Source organism: Sciurus vulgaris, assembly GCF_902686455.1.
Source record: "Sciurus vulgaris genome assembly, chromosome: 4".
Classification (NCBI taxonomy): Eukaryota; Metazoa; Chordata; class Mammalia; order Rodentia; family Sciuridae; genus Sciurus; species Sciurus vulgaris.
In genome coordinates this window covers 96,359,315-96,381,899 of record NC_136464.1, presented here as the reverse complement: position 1 = coordinate 96,381,899, position 22,585 = coordinate 96,359,315, and the positions used below count along the sequence as shown (strand labels likewise).

The following is a 22,585-nucleotide window of genomic DNA, read 5'->3' as shown; positions in this document are numbered from 1 at the left end:
CTAAAGTTAGCCTCCAGTCAAAAGTGAGCAAAGCTGGGGCCTCAGTCACACAGGTACAAGGGACTATGGAAGTGTATATTGTTACTTGATTCCATGACTGTGTGATGTTGACTTTGATTCTTTCATTAAGATGTATCTGCCAGGGGATAGTGGCATAACTCAGTGGTAGAGCGCTCACTTTGCATTAATGAAGCCGTGGGTTCAATCCAGCACTGAAAAAGAAAAACAAATACAATTAACAAAAACAGACTATTAGCTGGATTTTTCCTATGGGTACTAATTCACTGATCCTTGTGTTAAACCCAATGTGCTGCTGATACAGTTCATCATTAATGGTACCCTGCAGGCATGCCATCATCCTTTTCATAGACAATATATTTTACTGTGCACTACACCAATTTTTCTAAAGAATTTCCTATACAATTCACAATATTTGCTTTTAAATTAAGATTATTATCTGAATTTATCCCCCTTTGTTAGATATTAAATTCAAGATTTCAATATGATGATTTACCTTGTATATTTGACTAGTATAAAATGTCCTAGAATTAGAGGACAGATACTCAGCATGAAATGCTGTCTTTAAAACTATTATTCTTTCTGTGATCTTTAAGTATGAGAAAATTGATAATCAACTTATGTAAGTAGTCAGAAAGAAATATTCAATGAACATTTTAGTTTAGGTTAATATTTTATTAAATGACTACTTAATATCTTAGTCTAGTTTTTTGGTGCTACATACACTGCAATTTTTTAAATCGTCAAATATTACAAACATACTCTATGATAATTATGTAAGAATTGAAAGAAGAATCAAATTGGATCCTCTTCAGTTGTGCTACTTAGATATGACATCCTTGAAAGAAGAACCTGTTCTCTTGGACTTAAATTCATTTTTCTTTTTTGAGAGGGTGGGGGAGTTGTTGTTGGGTTATCCACAGAAATGACTCTTCTCCTGAGCCATGTCCCAGGCCCCTCATTCATTCTTGAACTTGCACTAATGATTTTCTCTTCTAGTATTCCTCCAAAATTTCATAGTGATGGAAATTTCCCGAGCTATTTGTATCTCTGACTCCAGTTATCAGAATATTTTCAAATCCTGCCTCACAAGGAATCTGGTAACCAAATGCTATGAATCTAAAGTAGATTCTTTAGATTTAAGCAAGCTAAATATGACTCATTGGTATCCATGTATAAAAAAGAGAAGATTCTGTCTTCCAAATGGGTTGGAGAGCAACATGAAGATTAAGCATCCTTGTAACAAAGGTCTGTTGGTTCCATTTGATATGATAAAGAAGGAATAATAATAGTTCATGCCAAGTTTTGGAATTTACTCATTTTCTGCTCTTGGTGTGATAAGCTTCACAAAAGGGGACAATTTTATTTTCAAATTTCATAATAAGTATAACAATAACCATAATAAGAATAAGTAACTAAATTGCCATTAAATCTAAAGTACAAACAGCTGATAAGCACAACTAGGTCTCCAAAACATTTTCTGGTAACTATCACTTTGAGAATTAGAACCTGTGAAAATACTTGCTTTACATTTTGGGGGAATTATAATATAGTTCCAGCAGTGAATAAGTTATTTCATTGCCTTGCTATTTCTCTTAGCATGGTTTAGTATTAAATCTTCATAACAACCTGGTAAACTAAAGCAGTACAATCCTCCCATTTCAGAAAGACTTTTAGCCTTAAAGAGACAACTTGTTTCATAACAAAAAGCTCTTGGTTTCAGAGAGAGAACATCTTCTGAGTTCATAATAATTGCTATCATGTAGAACTAATCTAGTGAGTGTATTGAGCTGTGTTGACTTTGAATCATGATGTATTATTTTATTTCTTCTTCCTTAATTACAAGCTTATGCATGCAGTGATGTGCCTGAACTCCAGCTACCAGGGAGGCTGAATCAGAAGGATTTTTGAATCTGGAATTTTATGACCAACGTGGACAATTTGGAGAAACCCTAACTCAGGTGAAAAATCAGACCATTATAACTCATGAATATAAATGAAAAAATCCTTAAAAAATATTAGTCAACTACATTCAAAAATACATCAAGAAGATAATATTCCATGATCAAGTCATTCTCATCCAAGGGATGCAATATTGGTTCAACATAGGCAAATCAATGAATGTAAATCAAAACAATAGGATTAAAGACAAGAATTATATGATCACATCACATCAATTGATGCAAAAATGTCTGTGATAAAACTCAGCACTCATGTTAAAAATGCTGGAGAAACTAGGGATAGAAGGCAATTACCTCAACATTATAAACCCTATATTTGACAAACCAAAAGCCAACATCATACTAAATGAAGAAAAATGAAATAATTTTCTCTAAAATCAGGAACAAGATAAAAGTTGTCTGCTCTCACCACTTTTATTTAACATAGTTCTTGAAAGTCTAGCTAGAGCAAATGATCAGGAGTAGGAAATTAAAGGTGTACCAATGTGAAAACAAGAAATCAAATGACTTCTGTTTACTTGATGTCATAATCTGTTATCTAGAGAACCCAAAAAATTTCAACAAAAGACGAAATGAATAAACAAATCTAGCAAATTAGCAGGATATAAAACTAACATACATAAATCAACATATTTCCTATATTGTAACAGTGGATTCAATCAGGAAAACTATCCCATTCACAATAACCTCAAAAATAATCATAAGAATTAAAACCAAGAAATTAAAAGATCTCTACATTTAAAAACATACAGAACATTAAGGAAAGAAATTGAAGGTCTTAGAAAATGAAAAGACCTCCCATGTTCTTTGATTATTATTCATATTTTGAAAATGGTCATACTACTGCAAGCATTCTACAGATACAATGCAGACATCATTAAAATACTAATGATACTCTACACATTATTAGAAATAGAAAAGCCCAACAGTTTTGAAATTAATTTTGGAAGAATAGGAGACCCAGAATAGACAAAGACATTCCATATGTGACTTGATTTCATTCTTCTTTTGTTTGAATAATAAATTCCATTGTGTATATATACCATATATTTTTTACCCATGAATTGATTCATGTATACCTATGATAATTGCATACCTTGGTTATGTTAAATAGTGCCACAATAAAGATAGAAATGGAGTTATCTCTTTGTATGTTGACATCATATGGTCCAGATATGTACTCAAGAGTAGTATGACTGTATCATTTGATAGTTCTATTTTTAGTTTTTTGAGAGGCCACCATACTATTTCCATAGTGGCTGTGCTATTTTATTACCACAAAAAGTACACTAAGTTTTCTCTTCCTCTACATGCTCACCAGTGTTTGTTTGTTTGTTTGTTTTCCAATAATACCCATTCTGACTGTGATTAGGTGGAATCTCAATGTAATTTGCATTTCCCTGATGGTTAAAGATATTGAGCATCTCAAAAATATATTTATTAACCATTACTACTTTTGGGAAGTTCCATTTAGGTCATTTTCCCCTTTATTGATTCAAATACTCATTCTCTTGATGTTAACTACATTTGAGTTCTTCACATATGCTGCATATTTATCCTCCATCAGATGAATATCTACTAATAATTTTATCTCATTCTGTATATGTTTCTCCTTTGCTGTGCATAAACTTTCTAATTTTTTGTCTCTCTCTTTTAATTCTGGAACAATTGAGGTCTATTGAGGAAACTGATAAATTTGCATATATCTTACATATATCCCTGTGTATTATTTCAGTACTTTCACAGTTACAGGTCCTACAATAAAACCTCTAATCTATTTTGAGATGATTTCTGTACAGAGGGAGAGATAGGAATCATTTCAATTTCAAAAATGTTGAGGACCAAGTTCACAATACACATCTGATGCAACAGAATTGATTGTACATTTCTAGTACACTATTATGTGCTTTCAGTGTTCCTGGGCCTCAAAATACAATCTGAATAACAAGGAAATGGACTTCCCCTTAGAGACATCTTGGTGAGGAGGAGTCATTTGATCAGTTCAGGACATATCGAGATCAAAGCAAAGCATAAATCTTGCTTTTCATTCAGAACATGTCTCTAGACAAGGATGAAGCACAAAAATATTGCAATTCTAAGACAATATTGCTCAATTGTGTGGAAATTCCTATTGGGATTAATCCATATAAAGAAAGCAGAATAAAGACCACAGATCTGGAGGTTGCCTTTTCTAAGGCAGAAGGATAGGAAAATTAGGAATGAAAGGGAGATGTTAGCTAGGGGATTTTGGAGGTAATTATGTTGAAGCTGAGAGAATGTATTTCATCTGGCTACATTATGTTTGCATTCAAACCAAAGGAAAGTCTATTACTCATTCAGAGATTAATGGAAGCAGGGGAAAAAGGGAACAGTTCACTATTTTGCAACTATTCAGAGCTCTTTTCCATTACTACCAGGAAGGGGGTATGTTTGTTGCTCTGATATTAGTTGTTCAAATGATATATATATATATATATATATATATATATATATATATATATATGATTTCAGAAGCATTGGGCATTTTATTAAAGTTAGCTAATTTTTCACTTTTTTTCTTTTTGGCCGTTGTAAAGATTGGACTCATGTCTTGGGCATGCTAGAAATACACTTTTTTGGGGGGTGAATCACATCCTCATCCTCAGGGAAGTAATTTTCTGATGAGACAGTAATTCCATAAAAATACTATACTCATTTTGTAATCAGAAGACTTCATGGGTTTTGAACACCCAAATTGTTCTTTGAACATGCCAATTTTTATTTTAAGCATACATTATATTATTATTATTATTATTATTATCATTATTATCATTATTATTTGATACTGAAGATCAAAATCAAGGACTTACCCACTGAGCTACAATCCCAACAATGTTCTGTATTCTAGTTAGAGACAGGGTCTCACTGAGTTGCTTTGGGCCTTGCTAAGTTGCTGAGCCTGGCTTTGGATTCACAGTGTTCCTTCCTTACCCTCTCATGTCATTGAGATTACAGGCAAATGCCACTGCACCCAACACATTTTTGAAATATAAGAGATGACATTTGATAATTGTGACATGTCTTTGTGATTTTTCCTTCATATTACCATATTTGAATGTTTTAAGCTCAGTGTATATGATTTCTAAGATGTGGTTCTTGAATCTTCTCACATGAGTGGATCAATAATTTTTAAGTTAGTTAAACTGGAGGAGACAAGAAATTTCAGTGCACCAGTGTCACATATGGTTTTAGAAAATTTTTATTAGCTAGAATATTTTTGTTACCTGTTGTTCCAAAAGTATATATCTAAGCTGATCAGTATGAAAAACAATTTCTTTGCTAAGAAATTAGTTATATATTCGACTGGACCATTATCACAACTTTGTATTAACTTGCAGAACAAATGGAAGGACAGAATACATAATAATATGGATTAAATAATTCTTATATGTTTCATTAAAGATATGTGCTGTTAAACCCTGATGTCTATTAGCTTTGACATGTATACTCTCAGGACCCTGCTTTAGTTCTCTGATTAGAGATCACATTTCTCTCCATTGTACTGTGTGTTTACATGGGAATATGTACATATTCCACATTATCTTTTTCTTTTCATGGTACCAGGTTTGAACCCAGTGTTTAACAAGTGAACCACTTCTGCAGCGCTTTTAAAATATTTTGTTTAGATATAGTGTCTCACTGAGTTGCTTTAGAACCTTTCTAAGTTTCTGAGGCTGGCTTTGAATGCTCGATCCTAGTGCCTCAGCCTCTTGAGCTGCAGGGATTATAGGCATGTGCCACCACATCCAGCTTATATGCTATTTGTGGACATTGGAAACATAAACTTACTTTTGGAAACTTAACTGCATGTTTCCTTTAACCTATAATTCTGGTGTTCTTCAGTATATTTCAGTGATGTGGCTGTACTAACCACAAACAAGCAAACACCCAAAATCTAAAATAACAATTGTCAAAGTTAAACACAGTGATTTAACTCCATGCTGATTCAGCAAGAATATATGTTTGTTTTTGTCACATTTATACTGATTACATGTCCCTTTTATTTTTAGTATCTTATGAGATATATCCTTACTTGGAAGTAATTACACTTCTGTTATTTATATTGTATTATTTACTGCATGGTGTATGAAATGTATATTTATTTTAACATCTTATTTCCAAACCCCTCTAGACTACCATTGAAATGAAAGATTCTCCTCCACCTAAAGCATGAGAGATGAAAGAATGCAAGCATGCTTAAATCAGGTAAAATTTGCAATACAAGTTCTCTGGATAGAAGCACATAAAAACACTTGAAATGTTTTCAGTCTTCCTATTACTAGTTAATTTTTCCCCAAAATTTGGAAACACACACACACACACACACACACACAATGTTGGCATCCATTTTTTAACAAAAATAAATTTATAAGCATAATAAAAATGCTTTAAAAATATAATCTGTCACAGTAATTTCTATGTTTAATTTCCCCTATTGGAATTCTGACACTTTCAGAGATTAAGTTTATTATTAGGTTTTAAATTTTTTCAATATCTTAATATCTTTATTGGAGAGCTGGACAGTGGGACACAAATATAGTCCCAGCTTCTTGGGGATTGAGTTCAAGTCAAGACTATGAAATATGGAAAAAATCTCTTATAAATTAATTTTACTTCTAGTGTGACACCCAGTCTATTGAGTAATTGCATTGATCGTATGTTGTACTATCTGTAACACCATATTCAGTGTCCTTAATCAGTAATGCAATCAAGATTATAGTAAAAAATCAAATACATCAAAACCAAATTTTGAGATGACCTGCTATTTGTTACTTAGGGCCCACAATTGCAACTAATTTAGAGGAGAGATTAGTGGCAAAGAGAAAAAACTTTATTTTTTTTAAATTTTATTTTGTTTATTTGTTATAATTAGCTACACATTACAGAAAAATGACATATTGTATACAAATGATGTGCAACATCTCATTCCTCTGGCTGTACATGATGCAGAGTCACTGGTCTTGCAAAGATACATGTATATAGAATAGCAATGCCCGGGCTGGGGAGATAGCTCAGCTGGTAGAGTGCTTACCTTGCAAACACAAGGCCCTGAGTTCGATCCCCAGTACCGCAAAAAAAAAAAAAAAAAAAGAATAGCAATGCCCATCTCATTCCACCATCCTTCTCACCCCCTCACTACCTTCCCCTCCCCTCACTCTCCTAAGCCCAATTCAAAGTTACTCCATTCTTCCCTAGTGCCCCCCACATTATTCCATAATTTCATTCTTCTTTAAAGCTGAATAATATTCCATTGTGTGTGTATGTATATATATATATATTTTTTTTTTTTTCTTTATCCATTCATCTGTTGAAGAACATTGAGTTTGGCTTCCATAGTTTGGAATTATGACACTTTCAGAGATTAACTTTAATATTAGGTTGTAAGTTTTTTCCAATGTCTTAATAATTTTATTGGAGATCTGGACAATGGGGCACAAGTATAGTCCCAGCTATTATGAATTGAGCTGCTATAAGCAGGGGGTAGCTGTGTTAGCATTGTATGCTGATTTTGAATCCTTTGGATATAAACAGAGGAGTGGGTTAGCTGGGTCAAATGGTGGTTCCATTCCAAGTTTTCTGAAGAATCTCCATACTGCTTTCCAGAGTGGTTGCACCAATTTGCAGTCCTACCAATATATGAGTGTACCATTTTCCTCACATCCTCACCAATATTTATTGTTGCTTGCATTCTTAATAATTGTCATTCTAGAGTGAGATGAATATTAGAGTGTATTTGGTTTGCATTTCTCTAATTTCTAGAAGTGTTGCATATTTTTTCATTTATTTGTTGATAGATTGTATATCTTTTGTGAAGTGTCTGCTCATTTCCTTAGCCCATTTATTGACTGGGTTATGTGGGTTTTGGTGTAAGTATTTTGAGTTCTTTATATAACATGGAGAGTAGTACTTTATCTGATATAAAGATTTTTTCCCCATTTTTTAGGCTCTCTCTTCATGTTTTGACTAGTTTCCTTTCCTGAGAAGCAGCATTTTAGTTTGAACCACACTTATTGATTCTTGATTTTACTTGTTGTGCTTTAGGTGTCTTATTAAGATGGTTAGGTCCTAAGCCAGCATGATTAAGTTTTGTGCCTACTTTTTCCTTTAGTAGGAGCAGGGTTTCTATTCTTGTGTGTAAGTTTTTTAATTAACTTGAAGTTGAGTTTTGTGCAGGGTTAGAGATAGGGGTCTAATTTCATTTTGCTACATATGGATTTCCAGTTTTCCCAGGACCATTTGTTGAAGAGGCTATCATTTTGCTAACATATGTTTTTGGTACCTTCATTCAGTATGAAATAACCATAATTGTATGGGTTTGTCTCTGTCTACATATGTATTTTGGTGCCAATACAATGCCACTTTTGCTACCATTGCTCTGTTGTATGTTTTAAGGTCTGGTAATGTGATGCTTCCTGCTTCACTTTTCTTGCTAAGGATTGCATTGGCTATTCTGGGTCCCTTATTTTTTCCAAATGAATTTCATGATTGCTTTTTCTTTTCTATGAAGACTATCACTAGGATTTTAATAGGAATTACATTAAAACTGTATAGTGCTTTTGGTGTATGACCATTTAACTATTAATTCTGCCTATCCAAGAACATGGTAGGTCTTCCATCTTCTAAGGTTTCTTCAATTTCTTTCTTTAATGTTTTATAATTTTCATAAATCAATTCCAAAGTATTTTATTTTATTTTCTCTTAAAGTTAGCATTGATTTTGCATTACTGAGATCTCATTCAACAAGGGATTTCCTTTGTAACTCTTATTTACCTACTTTATTTTTGTTCTTGCCTTTTTGGGCAGTTGACACCTCACAAGACTGTTGTCCTGAAGAAAAAAATGAGGAGATTTTACAAAGGATAAGGACAAGGAGAAGAAAAAAGAAGAAGAAGAAGAAGAAGAAGAAGAAGAAGAAGAAGAAGAAGAAGAAGAAGAAGAAGAAGAAGAAAAGAAGAAGGAGGAGAAGGAGGAGGAGGAAGAAAATAAGAAAGGGAAAGGAGAGGGAGAAGAAGAAAATAAGAAAGGATTTTGGAACTTGGAACTATAGGTTTAACACAAACTGCAGCACTCATTAAGCATGTGATGATTGTTGATATATTCTAACTGCAAATCTAAATTTGAGATTACATGGGACTATAGATTGGTAAACTTCTGCCTCTTGACAATTTCTCTTCCATATCTGTGATTCTCAGCTCAGAGACTTGATCTCTCTTCCTGTACTAGACTGATCCAAGAGACAAGTCTGAAAGGCAGGCTAGGGACATGTGGAAGCTTTAGCACATTGCCAAAAACATCACTGAATACTGAGGTGTTTAAAAGAATGTAATTAAGATTTTAAGATGGTTTAGTTTCAAGACACAGAATTAAACTAAGTTTTAACATTGAAACTTTTTGCCAATTTTTGTTACCTCATAATTCAATGCAGAGAATGAAATCCTTGTATTGCTTCACTGAATACAACAGAATGAAATAAATGCTCAATTGAAATTTCAAGTTCCTTTTTATTGTTCTGAGAAAGACAGTATATAGTAAGTCAGGGATTTATAAGAAAAAAGTGTTGCATTTCATTGTTGTGAATAATATGCCTGAAAAAATTTAGAAGAGAAAAAATTTATTTTGACTCCTTTTTCAGGGGTCTAGTTCATGGTCAGTTGATTCCATTGTTCTGGGCTTGATTTAAGTCAGAACATTATGGTTGAAACGTATGGCAGAGTACAGCTTCTCAGCTCATGGAAGAGAGAAATTGGGGAGAAGATAAATTCTTTCAGGGCACACTGCATGCCCTGGTGACTTATTCCTCAAATAGGTCCCACCTCCCAAAGGTACATTTAGACATCAATGAATTAATTCATCAATAAACCCAGAGTTCCTGTGATATAATCATTGACTAAAAGCCCCATCTCTGAACTAGGCTGTATTGTGGCCCATGCTCTCAATGCACTTTTGGTGTGACAATTTTCATCCAAACATAATGACAAGGGGATAAAAGGATTTTCTAATTCCCAAAGCTTTCTTTAGTATTAAGGCAGAAGTTGGAATTTGAGGCATAGATATTTGCTATCAAATTCTTTGAGAAAAGACATTTTAGGGTACTTACTTTCAGATAGAAAACTTTAAAAAGAAAGCTCTTTAATATCTGAGGTGAGAAAGTGAGACATTAAAAAAAATGGTGATTTGGGTTTACATCCAATTGCTGCCCATGGTTCCTTGCTCAGAGTTTAGAAAGACGGAGAGTCATATTAAGGAAGCTCTGGTCAGATTCTAGGTTGAATGAGGAAAAATCTAGGAACATCTGACCTTCTGCTCTGTTTCCTTCTGCTTGTGCAACCTGAAGCCATCATGCTGGATCAGTACCAGCAGATGAAATGTCAATGTATGTAACCTTGGGTCAGCAACTCTATAGTCTGTACACAGTACAGAAAAGATCCAGTGCACCAGAAAGACTGTGTGAAGGAAGAAGTAGGTGATATCATGCAAAATAAGAATAACTAAATAAAACTAGACAAAATGTTCAAGTGGTTGTTTTTTCTGTCTGTAGGAATCAGTGCTGGTCTAAAGCCCTAAGGAAAGGTCAGTGAGCCTTAGAGAATCAACACTACCCAAAAGAATGAGAATTCAAAGCTCTGTGGGCATAAAGAACTTGCTGAGCTTTATGGGAGTTGTTGCCATCTCTTCATTCCCTTTGTTCACAGATCTTGAGTGCCATAATCCAGACATTGGGAAACTGTATGCATCAAGGACAGTGTAAATGCCATGACTTATCAATAATTCTTCAGAGTTAACAGGGTTAACCAAATGGGTCAAAGCTCCCTTCTCTGTGTGCTTATAAGATTGCATGTCTCTAGATACTATACTAGGAGCATAGAAAAGGTAAAAAAAAAAATTCCAAAATGATTATTTATGGTTAATATGTTAACTTGAGAGGTTACAACCACACATTACTATTTGTGAATTTTCAGTGTCTTCTCTTGACTTGGTCTAATTTTTTTAATCAGAAGACTAGATTAAGGGCAAGATGATGTCAGATATAGAATATAGCAAGTCCATATTTTGGCCAAATTATTTGGAGTATATAAATGTTAAGTTACTATAGAAACAACTGTGGGCTTTTTGTTCTTCCTCTTCCCTATGCAAGCACTCTCACACAGTAGAGAATATAGACTTTCTATACCATAGAAAATATAAGATACTAATCCCTGCTAGCAGTAAAGATTAGAAAATGTATAGAAATTTAGTAGACTTTAGTTAGATATGTTCAAAATATTACTTGCATTGTACAGTGAAATATAGGAAGTTTTTATATATAAATGGGATAAGAGTGAAAAGAGAAAATAATTCTTCCAGAAAAACTGCCATTATTGGATAGTGGTAAATTGGTATCATTTATTTTAACTACCATCATATAAGTGTTTAACAAGTGCAGCCAATCCCTTGGTTTATATCCATAACATCCTGGCAGTTAGGCATTGTCCCCAATCCATGTGCCAGCTTGAGAGGATAACAATACCATACCGTGTGATCCTTTATAACCCCAGAGTGTTGTTTTGAGATTTATTTTTAGTTACTTGATGACACATTTCTCCTGATCACAATCTTTTGATCTCTTTTCCCTGAATTCATATCTGACCAAACCACAAAATGAGTGCTCAATAAATCATTTCATACTCTTGCCCCTCAAGAATATTTTCCATCTATTTTTCTAGAATCTCCACTGGGTTGTTGTTCAGATGTGCCTTTTATTTTGAGCTAAGAGGCAAATAGCTTTTAATTGCCCTGCAAATATTTAGTTCCTATACATTCTGTGATTAGGGCAATTACACATCAGCAGTTTTCACCCACTGCTAAAGTAACCACAACATTATCATGATGAAGCCGTAAAAAATACTGCAGCACACCCACTCAGCTCAATATAATGGAAGAAGGAATACTTCCTTCACAAACTTGAACTGCAAAATTACTTTTCACCCTCAGAGCAATTGGTATTTTCCCACCACTAATGAACTTCTTCTGTGCCAGGAGTTAACTATTAGCTTGGAAATACCAAAAAGTTGATTCTATTATAATTCTGTGTCCTACAAAGACTCAAATTATAGCTTTAATTGCTTTGAAATGCATGTACTTCTGTGCTTGCTTGCATCCAAGAGCAGTTGAGAAGATCAGACTCAGACCTTTACTAGCCCTGATTACTGGGTGTTACCGAGTTAATAATGTGAGTGGGAGAAGAAGCAAGAGTTAAATGTTGTGTCTCGTTAACCAGAGAAATTTTTCTGAAACTCTTCATGGAATGATGATGTAATTCAATGTGTTTCATATCTTTGTGTTTTGGAATTTTGGTTTTATAAAATATATAACAAGTACAGAATTTCTTGCTTACTAACAGACCTTGCTAGTTAGCTTAAGTATAGGATGAAACTGCATAATCTCAGAGGTTTTGTGGCCTTTTCCCTGGACCTTGATTATTGAGACAGATTGGATTTCTAATTTGAAAATGGCAACAGCAATGTCAGGTTGGTTTGGGGATTTTGTGTGGTTCTGCCAAACTACACGATGAGCTGTTTTCTAAGAAATTGGGCCATGTGTGAAATTCACTAAGAGACACACTTGCCTTCTGTTTGCATTGGAACAACAGTGACAACCAATGCTAACACTGTTAATGTGAAAATTCCAAAATGTTGACATCATATGATTTCTTGGTTACTGAGCATATATGATGACAAAGGAAATGTGGTTTAGTTAATATCTTCACTAATAGCTGCTAATGTCAAGGGCAGATGATGTTCAGGGATAGAGAGAACATCAGTGTAGCATGCACTCCTGGAGAGCAGCCTGCAGGTTGATGTCTCATATCAGCCTCACTTCTGGGAAACACTTGCAGGGCATGGGGACCCACATCACCTTCTCAGTTACTCTCTGCATTCTCTATTCTCTTTTGCTTCTGTGAGATACTGAAGGGTCTTTGAACTCTCAGCACATTTAGTTTATCTCTTGGGATGATGGAAATGTGATGTCCTTCCACTCTTTCACCCCAGATACCTCAGGCTTTGTACAAATTGATCTGGATTCATTGTTGTTCCTGGTGGAAGATGAAGAGCTAGAGACATTACTAAAGACACAAAAAAGTTCAACTGGATTGGGATTATTTGATATTATTGCAATTTGTCTCCAGAGAAGGAGTCACTCCTTGATGCTCTTTCTATCATTGAGAAAACCAGTCTGTCTAGGTCTTCATATTGTTTGGGCATTTATAGATTTTCCTTTGTAAAGGAAGAACAATCTACTGACACTACATTACAAAGACTGTTTGTTCTTGACCATAATAAAAATTGACCCTTGATTTTCTGAGTCTGGATTATTTAACTTAGCATGATGTTCTCCGGTTCCATCCATTTTCCTGGAAATGACACAATTTCATTCCCTTTATAGCTGAGTAAGACTCCATTGTGTATTAATGCTACACTTTCATTATTCATTCATCTGTTGAAGAATACTTAGGCTGATTCCATGACTTGGATATTGTGCTACTATAAATGTTGGTATGCATGCATCTTTATTATATGCTGGTTTTATTTCTTTTGTATAAATTCCCAAGGAGTAAAATTGCTGGATCATATGGTGGTTCCATTCCTCATCTTTTAAAGAATTTTTGTATTGATTTTAGCCACACTTTAAATATGTGATAGTAACATTTATCCTGTGGCTACTGCAATGTAAAATGCAAATATAGTTCATTCCTGTCAATACTCAAAGTTTCATTGGATGACATTTTTATTTTAGGGTAAAGATTGTTGAGAACAGGGTGCCATCCGTGCAGCCCTCTTGTATAAACAAGCTATTTTGTGAACCAGAGCCCCAGGAAAAGGGCATGCAAGCACTGAAAATGCCAGCAACCATAGTGGCGCCTTCGAGGGCCAATAAAGGGTCAAATGGGATGCACTGGCCCCCGGGCTTATCAAGGCTGTTCAGAGATATCTACCTGAGAAATGTGCAGCTGTCCGGAGACCCCATCTATCAAGGACAGGGGAACATAGCCCTGACCCCTCTCCCTCATAATTCACTCCTTCCCTCCTCCCTGCTCCCTCCAGGACCGTTCAGTTTTGGTGGGGACCCAATAAGATTCAAATAAAGTGGCGGGACCAAACCAAAAGAGGACAAGTATTTAGCTGTGTGAATTTTAACCAATAATGTACAGGTCCTTGTTTATGAATGCTGGAAAAAGCTCTTAAATAGAGCGCTTTCTCGCCACTCGGGGCTGCTCCCTCTCCCCAGCCATTGTATTGGTCTAAGGGGCTGGCTGCGGTCCAGGCTTGAGCTTGCTTTAATAAAACCTTGTGGTGTGATTTGCATTACCCTGTGTTCACTTTGAGTCTCCAGGGATTAGTCAGAATGGGACCCTAACAAGATTTAAGGAAGAAAGTCAAGAATGCCTTTAAGATGTTTTGTTTGTTTTTTATGACTGTATCTCAGGTTTTAGGTAAGAAAATATTCAGAACTGTGGAAGAGATTACATACCTGTGGTTGGAGAATATCATGTTTCTTGTTTTTGGACAAAATTTTACATTAAAAGAAAAAGAAAATCTTTTCTTTGATTACAAAAGTTGATTGGAATAAATTCACAAAATGAAGTAAGAATATAAAAATTAGTATCACCAATTGTTCCATTTCTAAAAATGGCCATGATTTAGAGTAGATTTTTTTCTCTTTTCTAAAAGATTTTATGTGATAGTTGCAATGCACCATAAATTGCTTTCCATGTTCTTCTACAACATCTTTGTAATGAGGATATTTTATTACATTAGATGAATCTACTATAAATTACTCAAATATATTGTTATTGGAATCTTAATTAATTTTCATTTTTGATATCATGTTTTGTTGTAATAAACTTCCTTGTGTGATATATTCACAAATGTTCTTAAAATTATTACGAAATCTGGGAATTCTGGATCAAACTACCAGAAAATTTTTAAGGCTTTTTCACTAATGTTACCAAAATCAATTTCCACATTTATAATTAAACTCACATCTGTTCACTGAATCTTTATTGGAAGAGTTCCCCTTTTCCCAAAAGTATATTTATAGAAGTTGTACTTGATTGTCGCAATTGGAGTTCAGCTTGTGGAAAGAAATAAAGGTTCATCTCAGTGGTTCAAATCCTAACAGCTTAGTGAATGATTCACATGCCCCATTGAACTGTGATGTTGAAACTAATAATACATCCTTAATCAAGAACTACAAAAAAATGTTTAAAGGAAAAAAGTTTACATTTGGCATTACCATTGTTATTTCTTATTTCTGTAAATAGTCTATATTTAAATTGTGTTAAGGGGTAGAGATGAAGACATCATAATGGAATATATTCATAATTAAATATTGATGCTTTGTAGTTGGTGAGGGCCAGGATGTTTGGCAAAATTTCTTGCTAATGATAATTGAAAAACTCTCATTCTTCATCATTCCTGTGATTGCTTTCTCTCTAGAATAATTTGTTTAGTAACAATCATTAAGTGTCTGCCAACTTCATTTGATCTTCTTGAAATCTTGGGGCAAATATTGCTGCCTCTTATTTTTAAAGACTTTATCAGCAATCTCCAATTAATTCGCTGGGTTTAGTTCATGTTTCATTTTTGTGATGACATAATTTTGTTAGCCCCATACTGGAGTTATATATGCCTTGCTTTTCTGAATTGTTAACCTACCCTCAACTCTGACTTAGGTGTCTTCCTCAAAGAAAATAACTGATACAACAATTTAGTATTTTTTTATCCTAATGTTGGAGTCCAGCATTATTTTTTCTTTGTTCCCTATTCTAATACATGTTAAGAATATTCTCTTCTTTGAATAATAAAGTAGGTAAATGGAGACCCTTGAGAGACCGTCTGGTTTTAAATCTGTAAATACGTTACTCATGTGTAACTTTGGGCACATTACTTAACCTCTATGATCTCAAGTTCCATGTTTGTAAAATTGGGATAAAAATAGTAATTGCCTTATAGATTTACTAGGATTATATTAATATTAATACTAATAATTTATTAAGTGCTTACAATAGTACCCAGACCATAGTATTATATAGTATTTTTAAATAAGAGTATCTTTTGTTAAGACTGTCTTTTAACCTATTAATATTTTCAATGCAATATTTTTCTCCCTAAGCATTCATATTTTACTGCTTTTGATTCTTTGGAATAGATTTCAAGTGACTATAAAAATACGTAATTTCCCCTTCTTTATTTTTGGATCAGATATTTAGAATTCTCTTTCCAACAACATTCATCTTTTGGTTAAATAGTAAAATAAATCAGAATGCTAAAAATTGGTAACAGTCTTTGAGCTCTTAATTATGAATCAGAAATGCTACTAAGAACTCAACCTTAAATATTCTTTAATCCTCACAAAAACTCTGAATAAGTGTAACTGTTATCCCCGCATCAAATAAATAACCAGAGAGATGAAGCCACTTTCCCAAGGTTCTATAAACAGTGCTACCATCTTCTTTTTCACTCTGCCTAGTGCATAGGCAGATCAAACACTTGATTTACTTCTGCATTGTTTATTTCTCAGTGAGATGCACCTTCTGTTAATGATGATGATAACATTAAGAAAGCAACCATAAAACAGCCAATCCTTTCTAACCCTATTGATGCTTTTATTTGCTGGTATTATGTCCATTTTACGAGTGAGGAAGTAAGGAAAATTAAGTCCTGGCTCCAAAATTTCACAGCTTGCAAGAAGCATAGGCAGAATTTAGTACACAGACCTGTCTTTCATTAAATTTTTCTTCAATATTGACTCACCAAGTATTGCTCGTTCATATTGTTTTTCAAAATGAATATTTCTATCGAAGATATGTTAATATATATGTGTATATATGTCTGGATTCAGGGAAATAATCAAAGATGGTCTCTTCTGATTGATACAGTTTATCAACAGAATGACCAATCACGCTAATAAAGTTTACACTATTGTGCTTTTTCCATTTATGAGTTCAAAAATCCAGGAAACAGTGTCCAACTGCAGGAGGCCAATCACTGCTGTTACACTGAAATGGTGGTGGTGGTGGTGAAAGCCGATAGATCTTGTTTATTATTTTATTGAAGCATAGTACTCATTCTTTACGGCCAGGTATGCCTGTGAAGTTCCATTACTCTAATTTAAAAATGCTTCTGAAGAGGGCGCCACACTGCCTACACTGAAATGGAAACTTGCTATTCTTATTTGTAAATTGTCACCATGAGGCAAGAATTACCCATCCATAAGATTTGCTTTTATAAAAGTCTAAAATGATTGGAATTCTCCAAACATTCATAAGTCTAACCTCTTTCATTCCTTCCAGCACTTTATTTCTTGTGCCCTGTGAAAAGAGCATAGCATCATCTCCTAGTGGGTATTAATTCATTGTTTGGTTGACTTTTAATTATTGTTTTCTCAAAAAAAATGAATTTTATTACCTGTAGTATACTAAGCTTGACAATATAAATATACTCATTGAAGAAAACACAAAATTTAAATAAGAATTAAGTTCATGAAAGTTTACAAAACACAGCCAATGTACCCTAACTTGAATCTTAAATATTTCAACTTCACTTTTGTAGCATTGTCAGACATTTAAAAATATATTTATGCTATTTTAATTTAAGATATAAAACAGTAGCAATTTACTAGATTCTCCTTTAAAAATTAATATAGCGATTTTCAAAATATTGAAAAAATTGTTTTATGAAAGTCAGACCCACATCACAACAACTTGTATCCTTTCCTTTAGATACATCTTCAAAAGGCACATTTTGATTACTGGTATTTACCTAAAGAGAGTTCTCTGAGTTTTGATTTTCTAGTCATTTTTCCATTTATCTCAAAACTGAGCAAGTGGAAGATTACAGAAGATAAGGTGTCCCAGGCTTCCAATTAGCTCCTTGAAGGCAGGAGTATGCTCATTCATCACACCCATGAACATCAAGAGAATAATCTGAGGAAGAGAGACTGAAGATCTGTCCTACATCCTAAAACAACCACCTGGATATGCTTTTTAAACACTCACAAAACACATTTTTTAAAAAAAGAAATCATGAAACGGTAAACCTAAAAAACAAAAGGCCAAGACCAACAATAGCCCAGTTTAGTTCAAGTACTGATGTTACTAGCTTTGAGAATGGAGAAAAAAAATAAACTTTTCTCTTCTGGAATCACATCTTTATATCAGGCTCATTTCAACCTAAATCATTTGGTAACTTAATAGTGTTACAAATTCCAAGAACATGAGACATACTGATATTCACAGTAAAATATAAAAGTAAATTTTAAAATAAAATATAAATGATTTGGTTTCTCTCTCAAGTTTCCCTCTAACTTCAGCTAATAATCTAAAACTGACTTTAATTATAACAGCATCTATAATTTCAAGCACCCTATTATTTTTAAAACTTATTGAGAACTCCAAAATGCAATCCAATGCATACTTTGGAGTGTGGTTTACTTTTCAGTGACTTTAGTACCAATTCGAGTACTAAAATGAACAATATCAGTACTCTGAAGTACTGATGGATTAATCACTTGATCCCACATAAGAAACTAAAGGGAATTCTTATTGTTACTGTGAAATTTCAAAATACTAAAGATCTACTTTAAATTCATATTATTACCCTCAAGTGTCATTTGAGTGTATCCATTTGTTTTTTTTTTTTTTTAAAGGGACTGTCTTTACATTATTTTCCTTACCCAAACAAAACAACTCATCAAAAATATTCTAAGGTGCCAGGTGTGGGAGCTCATGCATGTTGCATATAATCCCAGTGGCTCTGGAGGCTGATGCTGAAGACTCACAAGTTCAAAGGATTACCAGCTTAGTGAGGTCATAAACAACTTAGCAAGACCCTACCTCACAATAAACAATTTAAAAACATTGGGAATGTGACATCAAGTTTGAGTGACCCTGGGTTCAATTCCTGGTACTCTCCCCGGCCCCCCCAAATTTCTAAAGTACAAAGAAGAAAGTGGTCATCTGTTACTTCAAAAAATATTTAATGTTTAGGTCCCCAATAATGACCACTTTAGCAGCACTTATTCAGGTTCTAAAATAATGGTTTTTAAAATTAAGGCACCATTTATTGCTTTATTGTTACCTATTTTTCTACTGACTACTGTGTTAAAGTACAAGAGTGGTTTCAGACTTACCCACCATCAAAGGCCTTTTGGAATGCAATGTAAGAAGAGTTAACAAGAACATTCTCCTCAATGTTTAAAAAATATAGAGCTAGGCATAGTGGCACATGCCTTTAATCCCAACAGTTTGTGAGGCTGAGGCAGAAGGATCTTAAGTTAAAAGTCAACCTCAGTAACAGGGATGTGCTAAGTGAGACCCTGTCTCTAAATTAAAAAATACAAAATAGGGCTGGGGATGTGTCTTAGTGGTTGAGTGCCCCTGTGTTCAATCCCTGGTTCCTAAAAATAAAAAATACAGTAAATGTTATTTTATTCCAGGTCAACAATATCTAATTTTTCTACTTAAAATTATACAGTAATTATAGTGATTCTAGCTGTGTAGATCATGAATTTACCTTTTAAATTAACAAAATCATGACATTTTCTACAAAAATACAATGTAGAAGACTTATCATTTCTTCCTTGATAGAGAAATTTAACATTTGGACAAAACCTGTAAACTTTTGATTACATTCAAAATGCAACCTTTTTAAACACTTAAATTATCTGAAGTTTTGGCATCTGGAGCCCTTAAAGCAGATTTACATTGCAGCAATATTTTAATAATGCAGTAATGCCCAACAGTTGTTTCCCTTACACCTGCTACCAGAAGGGAAAAAAAAAATGACTTCCTGCAATGGACCATCTGTGTAAAGGGGTGGTCGTGTTGGAGAATCCAACCCTGTCTTCCCCCATTACTGCATTCTACAATCACACAAGGCATTTGTATCAGCTGAACAGCACTCTTTCCATGTCTCATTGCCTGAATAAGTTTTAAGATCTGACCGCTCATCACAGACATCTAACTTTCAAAGGTAGCTTTGACAAAACTCTTGTCAGTTTTAAAAATTTCATAAAGATCTTCACATAAATCTTGCACAAAGTTCATATTGGAAATACAAGGCCGGGGCTGGAGTTGTGACTCAGTGGTAGAGCACTTGCCTGGCATGAGTGAGGCCCTGGGTTTGATACCCAGCACCGCATATAAATAAATAAATAAAAATTAAAAAGATCCATTAATACAAAAAAAGAAATATATGGCAGAACCAACTGTCTTATTTCTTCAGAAAAAGAAACTTTTGCTTGCAGAAACCACACCCAATGAAATGGACATGTTCTCCATTTATCAGGATGTTTAAAAGGAAATACTAGACCATTATTAATTTCTGCTATTACAGACTAAAGGTGAAAGGATGGGAAAAAACATACCATGCACACAGACTCAGCAAAAAAGCTGGAGTATCCATCCTCGTTTCAGATAATATGGACTTCAAGCCAAAACTAGTCAGAAGAGATAAAGAAGGACATTACATACTGCTTAAGGGAAGCATAAATCAGTAAGACATAACAATCATAAATATCTATGCCCCAAATATTGGCTCATCATGTATGTCAAACAAATCCTTCTCAATTCCAGAAATCAAATAGACCACAACACAATAATACTAGGCAATTTTAACAAACCTCTCTCACCACTGGATAGATCTTCCAAACAAAAATTGAACAAAGAAACCATAGATCTCAATAACACAATCAACAATTTAGACTTAACGGACATATATAGAATATACCATCCAACAAATAACGAATACATTTTCTTCTCAGCAGCACATGGATCCTTCTCTAAAATATACTATATTTTATGCCACAAAGATACTGTTAGCAAATACAAGAAGATAGAGATACTATCTTGTAGTCTATCAGATCATAATGGATTGAAGTTAGAAATAAATGACAGAATGAAAAACAGAAACTTCTCCAATACCTGGAGATTAAATAATATGCTATTATGTGATGAAGGGATAACAGAAGACATCAGGAGGGAAAAAAAACAATTCTTAGAAGTAAACAAGAACAAAGACACATCATACACATCATATCAAAATCTCTGGGACAGTATGAAAGCAGTACTTAGAGGAAGATTTATTTCATTGGGCACATTCAACAAAAGAAGTAAAAGTCAACAAATAAACGACTTAACACTACAGCTCAAAGCCCTAGAAAAAGAAGAGCAGACCAACACCAAAAGTATTAGAAGACAGGATACAGTTAAAATCAGAGCTGAAATCAACAAAATTGAATCAAAAGAAACAATCAAAAAAATTAATAAAATAAAGAGTTGGTTTTTTGAAAACGTAAACAAAATTGATAAACCCTTAGAGATAATAACAAAGAGAAAGAGAGAGAAAACTCAAATTACTAAAATTTGGAATGAACATGGAAATATCACTTACAGACATGAGTGAAATACAAAACATAATTAGAAGCTATTTTGAAAATCTATACTCCAACAAATCAGAAAACCTCAAAGACATCAACAAGTTTCTAGAAACATATGAATTACCTAAACTGAACCAGGAGAACATAAATCAATTTCAAGCAATGAAATAGGTCTTTAATAAGAAATTCTTTATCATTGATCGATCCAGTTTGAGTCATCACGGTGAGTTTCCTTTCAACATTTCTTCTTTTCTTTTTTCTTTTAAATATTTTTACTTGTAGATGAACACTGATATCTTTCTTTTTTCACGTGGTAATACGCAAGCACTCTACCACTCAGCCACAAACCCAGCCCACATTTCTCCTTTTCATGTACGACTAACCAATTATCATTTCCCCTGTCTGTATTTCTGATGATGTCATCCAAAACAAATAATCTTTCAAATTTTGACAAATTGTTTTCTAATATTGTCAGGCAAAAGATCAGCTTCAAGTGCCTAAGCCAATATTCAGCCTCCTGTAACTTTCAATATTTGTTAGGAGATAGACTATCTGATGAAACTTTCTACCTATTTTTGGCACTTTCTGTAAGGCATACTTTTTGTATCCTGATTTTGCATGGTCAGTGTAGTTAAAAGTCTCACTTACAAATCAAACAACCTTTGTTTTAGGTACAATGCCCAGATAAGGTTTTCATTCACTAAGTAGGCCTCAGGCTCAGAAGGGTAGCCCTGGTTGAAAAGCAGGCAGCCTCTGCCAAAGCAGCAAGGGCAATAGACTTTGTGGACATCCTTGGTTCATTTTGGATTCAGTTGACCATAAAGCTCTTCTGATTTCTGTTTAAATACACCAATAATTTTTCTCCTAGGATCCTTTACAAAGTAACTTCCACTTGACCCTTGAGAAATTCTGTCTGGAAGAACTCCCAATTCTATTGCTAGTTCCATTCTCAATATACTACCAGCAAATTCTGAATCATGCAAGAATCCATTGATCTCTGAAATTCCAGGAGTAGTTGAACCGAGGGGTGGTCCTGACTCAGATCCGTGGGCAAACCACAGAGGCCAGGAGAGGCAGCTGGACTGGTCCTTGAGCTGCAGCATCAATTCCTGGTAGCCTGTCTGGCAGCAACAGTCGCTCCCTGTCAT

General features: G+C 34.1%; 1 pseudogene across 1 annotated transcript; it reads right to left on the bottom strand.

The window, feature by feature from the left end:
* Positions 1-201: 201 nt before the first annotated feature.
* On the bottom strand, positions 202-22,585 carry LOC306660268 (phosphatidylinositol 4-kinase type 2-beta-like; annotated as a pseudogene). The gene is made up of 2 exons: positions 21,786-22,585; positions 202-212 (listed from the first exon to the last, which is right to left on the bottom strand). The product of its transcript is annotated as a phosphatidylinositol 4-kinase type 2-beta-like (transcript).